Genomic DNA, 11,162 nt, shown 5'->3' on the forward strand with positions numbered 1-11,162 from the left:
TCATCTTGTAGATAATTCTTATTGTACCAAGACTTTGACCAGCATAATATACAACTCATATTTCTAACACTTCAGAGCTCTACTTCTTCTTAAAAATAGGAATACATCATATGTCTATAGCTTCATGAGCTATCATGTTAGTTCATTTTCAATATGCTTATAGAGAAATTTCACCTAGGAAATATCTATTACATATTACCTCCGTCCCAAAAAGGTTGTTTTAGATTATCTAGATACGGATGTATATTACACTCAAACATGTCTAATTACATATGTAGACAAATACATCCGTATCTAGACAAATGTAAGACAATTTTTTTAGGGGGCGGAGGGGGTACTTGGTAACAATATGTAGACTCGGGGTGGACCTCTCAATGGTGTAATAACTTTTGTATGGTTTATGTAACATGTGGTGGTTTTGCAACGTGCTTTGGTGAAATACACAGTTCGTCTTACAGTCCAATATGTGAATATTGATTGTCAATTATAAACATCAAATCCAAGCCCCAACCAATTGATTAATGATAACTGTATACATGTGTAAGAACACATTTAACATTTGGGTTGCTCTATATTTTCTGGAATTACGATCATTCTATTGTTAAAATGGATTGGCGCGGCAACGCGCGCCATCAGCGTTCTAGTAGGCTCTATAATGTATGCTATGTTGTGTCTGATGTGTGCCTTGCCATGAGTGTGGCAAGGGGGTACAATACTGATCCAGGAGTGAATCACTACACAACGGTCAAAATTATCCTTAGATACTTAAAGATGACTAAGGAAATGTTTCTCAGTTATGGAGGTGATAAAGAGTTCATCATAAAGGGTTACATCGATGCAAGCTTTAACACCGATCCGGATGACTCTGAGTCTCAATCTAGATACATATTAAATGTGGGAGCAATTAGCTAGAGTAGCTCCATGCAAGAGCATTGTAGACATAGATATTTGCAAAATATGCACATATCTGAATGTTGCAGACGTGTTGACTAAAACCTCTCTCACAAGCAAAACATGATCACACCTTAGAACTCATTGGGTGTTAATCACATGGCGATGTGAACTGGATTATTGACTCTAGTTCAAGTGGAATAATGTTGGAAATATGCCTTAGAGGCAATAATAAAGTGGTTATTATTATATTTCCTTAATCATGATAAAGGTTTATTATTCATGCTAGAATTGTATTGACCGTAAACTTAAATACATGTGTGAATACATAAACAAATGCTAAGTCCCTAGTAAGCCTCTACAAGACTAGCTCGTTGATCAAAGATGGTTAAGGTTTCCTAACCATAGATATGAGTTGTCTTTTGGTAATGAGATCACATCATTAGGAGAATGATGTGATGGACAAGACCCATCTGTTAGCTTATCATATGATCGTTCAGTTTATTGTTACTGCTTTCTCAAATGTCAAATACATATTCCTTCGACCATGAGATCATGCAACTCCCGGATACCAGAGGAATACCTTGTGTGATATCAAATGTCACAACGTAACTGGGTGATCATAAAGATGCTCTACAGGAATCTTCGAGGTGTCTGTTGAGTTGGCGTGAATCGATATTGGGATTTGTCACTCCGTATGATGGAGGGGTATCTCTGGGCCCTCTCGGTAATACAACATCACAAGAAGCTTGCAAGCAAAGTGACTAAGGAGTTAGTTACATGATGATGTATTACCGAATGAGTAAAGTGACTTGCTAGTAACGAGATTGAACTAGGTATGGAGATAACGACGATCGAATCTCGGGCAAGTAACAGATCGACGGACAAAAGGAACTATGTATGTTGTCATAAAGGTTTGACTGGTAAAGATCTTTGTAGAATATGTAGGAACCAATATAGGCATCCAGGTCCCGCTATTGGTTATTGACCGGAGAAGCATCTCGTTCATGTCTACATTATTCTCGAACCCGAAGGGTCCGCATGCTTAACTTTGGTTGATGATATAGTATCATATGAGTTATGTATGTTGGTGACCGAATGTTGCTCGGAGTCCCGGATGACATCACAAACATGATGAGGAGCTCTAGAATGGTTTGAAGGTAAAGATTGATATATAGGATGATATAGTTGGGCCAAGGCGTAAGGCCCACGGGGCTTTACGTCGGTGTAAAAGGAAGTTTTGTGAAGTTCAAGGACCAGACGCTAGGGACCCTGGCATTAGGCCCTGGACTAGACACCGAGGCCCATGGCGTCTAGGCCAGATGCCGAGCACCATGGCATCTGGTCCTGGAGTCTGAGAAGGACTCTTGCCTTGCGGGCTAAACCGACTTTGAGGAGGCTCTTTCTCTAAGAAATGACCCCAGGGCTCAACATATAAATAGAGGGGCAGGGCTAGCACCTAGAACACATCAAGATTCACCAAGCCATGTGCCGGCAACCCTGCCCCCTCTAGTTTATCCTCCGTCATAGTTTCGGTTGTGCTTGGTGAAGCCCTGTGGAGATTGTTCTTCACCACTACCGTCACCATGCTGTCGTGCTGCCAGAACTCATCTACTACTTTGCCCCTCTTGCTGGATCAAGAAGACGAGGACATCATCGAGCTGAATGTGTGCTGAACACGGAGGTGTCATACGTACTTGATCAGGACGGATCGTGAAGGTGTACGACTACACTAACCGCGTTGATAAACACTTCCTCTTAGAGATCTTCAAGGGTATGAAGATGTTCTCCCCCTATTATAGTTATGCAATGTTCCCCAACACTAATAATGATGATCATCACACTTCCTTTTACTTACAACTCAATAAACTAAATGGTATGACTCTTTATGAATGCCTCTGGCAGTGTACCAGGATGTGCAATGATCTAGCATAACAAGTATTACAATGATGAATGGTGGCTTTGCCACAAATATCATGTCAGCTCTATATGATCATGCAAAACAAAATGACGATGAACACACAAGTCATGTGAATAGTAACCATGGAAGTTGCATGGCAATATATCTAGGAATGACTATGGAAATGCCATGATAGGTAGGTATGATGGTTCTTTTGAACAAGGATATAATAAGGCTTATGTGTGATAGAGTGTATCATATCATGTGGTTTAGATGCATTGGTGAAGTTCTCACCAATTCTCGAGGTGAAAATGGGCAATGCACAGTACTAGAGAGGCTAGCAAAATATGGATAGGTGGGAGTGTCGTATTAGTCCATGAACTCACATTAGTCATAAAGAACTCATATATTTGTTCTGAAACCTATTAGCCCTCAAAGCAAAGTACTACTCGCATGCCCCTAGGGAGGAGGTTGGGAGGAGTTAACCACCGCGCGCCCCCCGATTCAAGCAACACAAAGGATTTCAACGAGGAATAAAAATGCTCCAACATCCCCGCCATGCCATGACCACACTTAAATGAGTAGTACATAACAAGCTTTAATATCGATATGCTTACTAATTAATAATTATGAACTAATACCCTTTCATATTACTACATCAATATTATTAAATCACATACTTCATATTCAATGATCTACATGAAATTTTTATTATACCACTCTTGTATACCTATCATTCTAAAACTAGTCTTATAACTCGTGCACATTTCAACTTCCTATTAATAGACACTCAAAAAGATATAAGTGAAGCATGAGAGTGCAAATGATTTCTACAAAATATAACAACCGTTGTGCTCTAAAGATATAAGTAAAACACATGAGTAGTTGTCTAAGTCAAACCATATAAGTGAAGCGCATAGAGCATTCTAACAAATTACAATGAATACGTGTATCTCTCAAAAATTGTGTCCAGCAAACAATGATTGTGGTATACTAACAAACAAAATAAAAGTATAGAACAAGACGCTCCAAGTAAAACTCATACCATGTGATGAATAAAAATATAGCTTCGAATAACATACCGATGAATTGTAGATGAAAGAGGGGATGCCATCCGGGGCATCCCCAAGCTTAGACACTTGGGTTTTCCTTGAATATTACCTTGGGGTGCCTTAGGAATCCCCAACCTTATGGTCTTGCTACTCCTTATTCCTTCAGCACACAAAACTTGAATACTTCAGCACACAAAATTCAACAGAAACTTCGTGAGATTCATTAGTATAATCGATAAACCATAAACTTAGGTACAATTATAAACCAATCCATAAATATTATGGCATAATACCTATTGTATTATAACTTCACCATGACTTATACCCCCTAATATAATCCATAGCATCATCAAAATAAGCACACTGCAATAAAAACATAATCTGTCTAAAACAGAATAGACTGTAATGATCTAAACTAAAACCATACTTCTGAAACTCAACCAATTCCGAACAATTTGAACAACATAGTAAATTTTTATCTCAATACTATGTAAAAAATTCAAACCAAGATCATGTCACAGTAAAAAATTAAATTCAAATACTGAGCGCAGTTTTTTTTGTTTTTGCACATAATCACTTCAACTATCATCCAAATCATCCCAAAGGCTTTACTTGGCACAAACACTAATTAAAAGATAAAAACACAATCATTACAGTAGAAATAATCATGTTTGCACACAATAACAAAAAATAAAAAGTAAAATAAAGATAACTATTGGGTTGCCTCCCAACAAGCACTATTGTTTAATGCCCCTAGCTGGGCATAATGCATAGTTTCAAGTGTTGCCATCCTTCGTTTTGACCACCCTAGATGGACTTTTCTCAAAACCCGAAGGATCTTTACGCTTCCCATTAATATCAGAGAAAGAAGCAAGTTTATTATCTAAAGTGTCAAGACTTTTGTTGCAAACAATGAGAAATGAATTCATGCGATTGAGATTTGAACTAAGGCCCTGTTCTGATTAGTGTTTTCTTTGTAATACACCTGTAAAAGAAATACACGTCTCCACCAGTCGATGTCATTTCCAGCCGGAAAACAGTCATGCCCAGTAAAATACAGTTGTAAATCTTACACCTTTGTATTGAATTACACCTATACCAAGCGCGCCCTAAGGGTTGTAAGTGGTTCATTTAAATTTTGTAAGTCAATCAATTTTTTCTGCATATCCCCTAGTTTTTCTAAGATTTGAATTCCTTCTTGACTGTACGAAGATCCTTTTTGTGGAGGTGGAGCTCCTACTATCCCTTCTATTATTTCATAAGTAGCATTAGCATCACTTTCAATAAAATTCCCTTTAGTGCAGAATCCAAAAGTTGTGTATTAGGCATAGTGAGCCCCACATAGAAATTTCGAAGCAGGCTCTTTATATCCCTTATTATAGTAGAATTATCATAAAATTCCATTAGCCTAAACCAAGCATCTTTAAAGCTCTCCCCTTGTTTCTGTTTCAAATAAAGCACCTCAAAATCAGGGAAGGGGGAGCAATATAAGAGCTAGCCAAAGTAATAAGCAAAGAAAGCACACATATATTTTTGGTATTTTTTAATTTTTTTAACGAGTCTAATAAAGGCAAGTAAAAATTAGAATAAGTAAATGATAAATTTGTATGAAGGAACATTGCTTTGTTTGTTGAAGTCTCCATGGCAACTTGTGATAGGCGTTGGGATTTCCCTGAAGAGGAAGGGTGAAGTAGTATAGTAGCAGAAAGTATTTCCCTTGGTAAAGAACCAAGGTTTATCGAACCAATCTGAGATTCACGCAAACAAAGGTCATCAGTACCTGCACGCACATAAACAAATACTTGCACCCAACGCGGGTAAGAGGTTTGTCAATCCCCTTGTACTCGTTAATTGCAAGAATTAATTCTGATAGTGGTAGATATATAAATTGTAATAGTAAATAAATTACAGCAATGTATTTAGGGTTTAGTAATATGAGCTGAATGGACTCAGGGGCCATAGCTTTCACTAGAGGCATCTCTCTCAAGAACATAGCAAACGGTGGGTACATAAATTACTGTTGAGAAATTCATAGAAAAGTTCATAGTTATGATGTTATTCATGGCATGATCAGTACATAGGCATTATATCTATGACAAGTAGACCAGCATCCATCTGCATCTACTACTATTACTCCACTTCGAGAGCGCTTCCATGCTTGCCTCTCTAGGTATTAAGCTCATAACAAATAGAGTAATGCTTTAAGGATAATGACATAATGTAGACAAAATAAGACCAGTCAGTATGGTTGAACCCCGTTGTTTTACCCTTAGTAGCAACAATAAAAATACGTGCCTCGCTACCCCTTCTACCATGAGGTGAGGACACCTCAAGATTGAACCTACTACTATGCACCACTTCCACTTAAGATCTAATCATCAACTTGGCCAAAGAAAACTCATAGATCGGAAAGCATTACATAGCTATAACACTAACACATGATAAAGTTCAGAAATAACTCAATTACTTTCGATGAAAAATTTGATCATAAACTCACAATTGATCGGATCCCAACAAACACACCGCACAAAAGGATTACATCATATCGATCTCTGAAGAGAATATTTTATATGTCTCCAACATATCTATAATTTTTGATTGCTCCATGCTATTATAGTATCAATCTTGGATGTTTTATATACATTTATAAGCACATATATATCATTTTTTGGGACTGACCTCTTAGTGCCCAGTGCCAGTTGCTGCTTTTTTTTTCTTGTTTTTGGTTTTGCATAATATCAGTACCAAATGAAGTCCAAATGCCACGAAACTTTTTGGAGCTTTTTTTTGTAGACATAAGAGACCCTGGATGCTTCGGGAGGGGACAAGAAGATGGAGCACTGTCCCACGAGGCACCAGGGCATGCACAGGGGGTAGGGCATGCCCAGGGGGTAGGGCACACCCTAATGGCTTGTGGGGCCCATGTGGCTCTATTTGACCTAATCCACCTCTATAAATTCTCTAAAGTCGTGAAACCAACATAGGAGCCCACAAAATACTTTTTCCACCACTGCAAGCCTCTGTTCTTGAGAGATCCCATCTGGGGACCTTTTTCGGTACTCCATTAGAGAGGGAATCAATAACGGAGGGGCTCTACATCAACCTTGTTACCCTTCCGATGATGCGTGAGTAGTTTACCACAGACCTACGGGTCCATAGTCAGTAGCTAGATGGCTTCTTATCTCTTGATGTTCTTCAATACAATGTTCTCCTTGATGTTCTTGGGGTTCTATTCGATGTTATTACTTTTTGCGATGTGTTTGTTGGGATCCGATGAATTGTGAGTTTATGATCAGATCTATCCATGAATAGTATTTGAGTTTTCTCTGAACCCTTTTATGAATGATTACTGTATCTTTGTATTTCTCTCTGATCTGTTGATTTGGTTTGGTCAACTAGATTGATTTATCTTGTAATGGGAGAGGTGCTTTGTAATGGGTTCGATCTTGCGGTGCTCAATCCCAGTGACAGAAAGGGACATGACACGTATGTATCATTGTCATTAAAGATAAAAGGATGGGGTTTATTCATACGTGAGTTTATCTTGTCTACATCAGGTCATCTTGCTTAAGGCGTTACTCTGTTCTTTATGAACTTAATACACTAGATGCATGTTGGATAGCAGTCAATGTGTGGAGTAATAGTAGTAGATGCGGAATCATTTTGGTCTACTTGGCTCCGACGTGATGCCTATTATGATCATTGCCTTTGATGTCTTCATAATTATTTGCTTTTCTATCAATTGCCCAACAATAATTTGTCTACCCACTATATGCTATTTTCAGTGAGAGAAGCCTCTAGTGAAAACTATGGCCCCCGGGTCTATCTTTTATCATATATTAAAACCAAAAACATCTTGCTGTGTTTTTACTTTATTTATTTTATTTTGTATTTTTGTCTGACCTATCTATCAAATACCATACAATTTAATCTTGCTCGTAACCGTCAAGGGATTGACAACCCGTTGTTTGCGTTGGGTTGCAAGGATTTGTTGTTTGTGTGCAGGGCTGCTAACGAGGTGTTGCTTGGTTCTCCTACTGCATTGATAACCTTGGTTCTTAACTGAGGGAAATACTTATCTCTATTGTACTACATCATCCGCTCCTCTTCGGGGAAATACCAACATAGTTCACAAGTAGCAACATTGTATTGAAGATCAAAGAGAGAGAGGGAGAGAGACATCTGGCTACTGCTATGGACCCATAGGTCTTGTGAGGAACTACTCATGCATCATTGGAGAGGTAGCAAGTTTGATATAGAGGCCCTCCGTGATCAATTCCCCCTACGGAAAAGTACCGGCGGAGGCCTCCAAATGGGATCATGGAAGAACAAAGGCTTCCGGTGGCGGAATAATAGTTTTGGGTCTCGATCCGGTGGTTTCTGGATTTTATGGAATTTACGTGCCTAGAATTGGGTCAAACAGAGTTGCAAGGGGCCATAAACTTGGACACCCCCTTGGGGGCGCGTCATGTGAGGTTGTGCCTCTCTCGTGCAGCATCTTGTCTCCCCTCCCCTCCCCCCGAAGCTTCTAGGGTCCCTTTTGGTCCAGAAAATAAACACTGTAGAGTTTCATAGCATTTGGACTTCGTTTGGTATGGTTTTTCTGCGAAACAATAAAATAGGCAAAAACAGAAACTAGCACTAGGCACTAGGTTAGTAGGTTAGTTCTCAAAATTGGTATAAAATTCCATATAAAGCATACAAGATTGATAATATAATAGCATGAAATAATCAAAAAATTGTAGATACGTCAGAGATGTATCATCAGAAAGGTTAATCTCCATTAACCTACGCACAAGATGCAACCATCTATCCCATCGTTCCACCACTAGTGTTTGCCTGAATTGAATGTTAAGAGGAACGAAATCCAACATGGTACTAATGAATACTCCCTCCGTCCCAAAATAAGTGACTCAACTTAGTATAATGAAATCCAACACGATAGTAATGAATACTCCCTTTGTCCCAAAATTATAGATACTAGAGTTAGTACAAAGTTGAGTCACTTATTTTGGGACAGGAGTACTTCTTTCCATTGTGCAATGTTGTATAAGGAACGATAGTGGAAGGCTAGTGGTGCTTCTCCCAGCGTGGTATCTTCCCAAAACCTGGTACTATTTCCATTCCCCACTATGAATCTGCTCATGTTGAAGAAGTGAGCCTTTGTCCTCATTAGCCCCTTCCAAAAAGGAGAGTTAGCCAGTTGTGCCGTGATTTGTGCTAGAGTTTTGGAATGTGAATATTTATTATGCAAGAATTGTGTTAGTGCAATAGACCCAGGCCTGTTGACCTGACTGTGCACAGGCACAAGATCAAGATTGGAACGCCAGAGCAAGAGATCAAGAGACTCGAAGAACCAACCGGCGGCTCAGGAGGAACCAAGACTAAGGCAGAAGGACCAGATATTATCAAGAAAGAGGCCCCTTTGCCGGGCGGGCAAGACCGACAAGGGGCAAGGCCACCCCCAGAAGAGGAGGACCAAGGTGTCCCGGCAAGGCCTGCCGAGGCTCACAGAGACCAAAACACCTCACCGACTACTCCACTACAGCCCACGTCGTCGATCAGTGCAGTGTCAAGACGCAGGATGACTAAGTGGCAGCCATTCGCCACATGGCGGCCACTTCCTACCAAGAGAACCCACAGACGACACCCATCCAGTGATGTGTCAAGCGAGCAGACATGGAGCTGGCGAATTAGCTCGGCAAGCCTTGTCGAGCAACCAATGACGTGACACTAAGTGGCGCATTAAATGCATGCTCTCAGCCTGCAGAGTTAGGTATGATAGCACTGATTGCTATCATATTAGTGTCTCATGACTATTTTGCCACTTTGGTAACCCCTTGATCTATAAAAGGAGGCCCATGGAAACAATTCTGGGGGTTAGAAGTTTAGATCACTCACACCACCATACGTGTGTAGTCGCTGCTACCCAGAAGCAACCTTGCTGGGAAAGTGTACTACACACCACCACCACCTTTCCCCGTCAATCCACCAAAGCAGGAGTAGGGTTTTACGGCCTCACGGCGGCCCGAACCTGGGTAAAACTGCATGTGTGATCCCTGTCATGCTGCCTTGCGTTGGTATGCTCTTTGTGCAACGTGACTCCCCCCTGCCGAACCAGCAAGGGGACGTCCTGGTCCCATAGGTGGCTGTGGTTTCCTGCGACATCTTTGGCGCGCCGGGTAGGGCGATCGCTTGGGTGAACCTGAAGACGTAAGCAACGCGTCATCTTCATCGCCATTTGCATCATTGATGGCGCCATTGACCATGGTGCCTAAGAAGAAATCAGCTCCTTCAGCTCATCCATCCACCTCGAAGGCTCCGCTACCCGTGGCCTCTGACACTGCAGGGGGCGCGGAGATGCACGAGGGAGCGAACGCTGCAGGGGATGTGGTCGGAGTAGGAGGCACCACCACCATCCCCCTCACGGCCGACGTGGGAGTAGAAGATGCTAGAGGAGAACGACATCAGCAACACCCTAACGACCGCGTTCCGGCCGTCGACGAGTGCAACCACAGTGATAGCGCTCGGTCTGGGAGAGCCACCGCCCTACAGCCATCGTCGCCGCGGGCATGACTGTTGCGCATGCGCTCTTCCCAGGGCGGGCCAACCAAACTAGCACGCCCAACGGAGCTAATGGCCCTCGGGCGCCTCCCGCTCACCACCCTGCTGCCCAGGTGATTGCACCGCAACAGTGGGGGCACAGTGCAGCTGCCGTTGGCTCCGCCAGAAGCTAAGCAATAGCGCGATCGACTTCATCGTCATCTATGCCAAGCACAGCCTCGGAGGCCATGGCACGGGCTCAGCTGTGGTGAGATTTCCACCAGCGGCCGAGCAGATGGATGAATGGCGTGCCACCATCCAAAGTCTTCTTGGTTTCATTGAAGCCGAAGGCTCATGCCGAGCTGCCCCACCGCGACCTCCCCAAGCCACGGTAACAGCCCATTCTGCTGGCCGCACAAGGGAGGCCATCCCCGCGATGCAATCCCCGCCACGGCAGCCGGCGCGGGCGCGACCAAATCAAGACCCGGACGACGCCTCGATGGCCTCTTCTGATCCTCAGGCACGTCCAGGCCAACGGCGAACCCCGGAAGATAGGAGGAAAGGATACGTGTGCGTCGTCAAGCAACGCCGCGGCAACCTCCTCCGAGCCGACGGGCGCAGCGGCCCCGACATCGACGAGCCCACTCTTGGTGTTGGCAGGCTCCTGCCCTTCAAGGTTGGCTGCCCTGTCTTCACCCATGAATTGCGGCAAGTCTATTGGCTGTACATTCGCACGTTCAAGCTAGAGATACCTGAGAAGTACGATGGAAGGCTGA

The sequence above is a fragment of the Triticum aestivum genome, chromosome 3B, assembly GCF_018294505.1.
Source record: "Triticum aestivum cultivar Chinese Spring chromosome 3B, IWGSC CS RefSeq v2.1, whole genome shotgun sequence".
Classification (NCBI taxonomy): Eukaryota; Viridiplantae; Streptophyta; class Magnoliopsida; order Poales; family Poaceae; genus Triticum; species Triticum aestivum.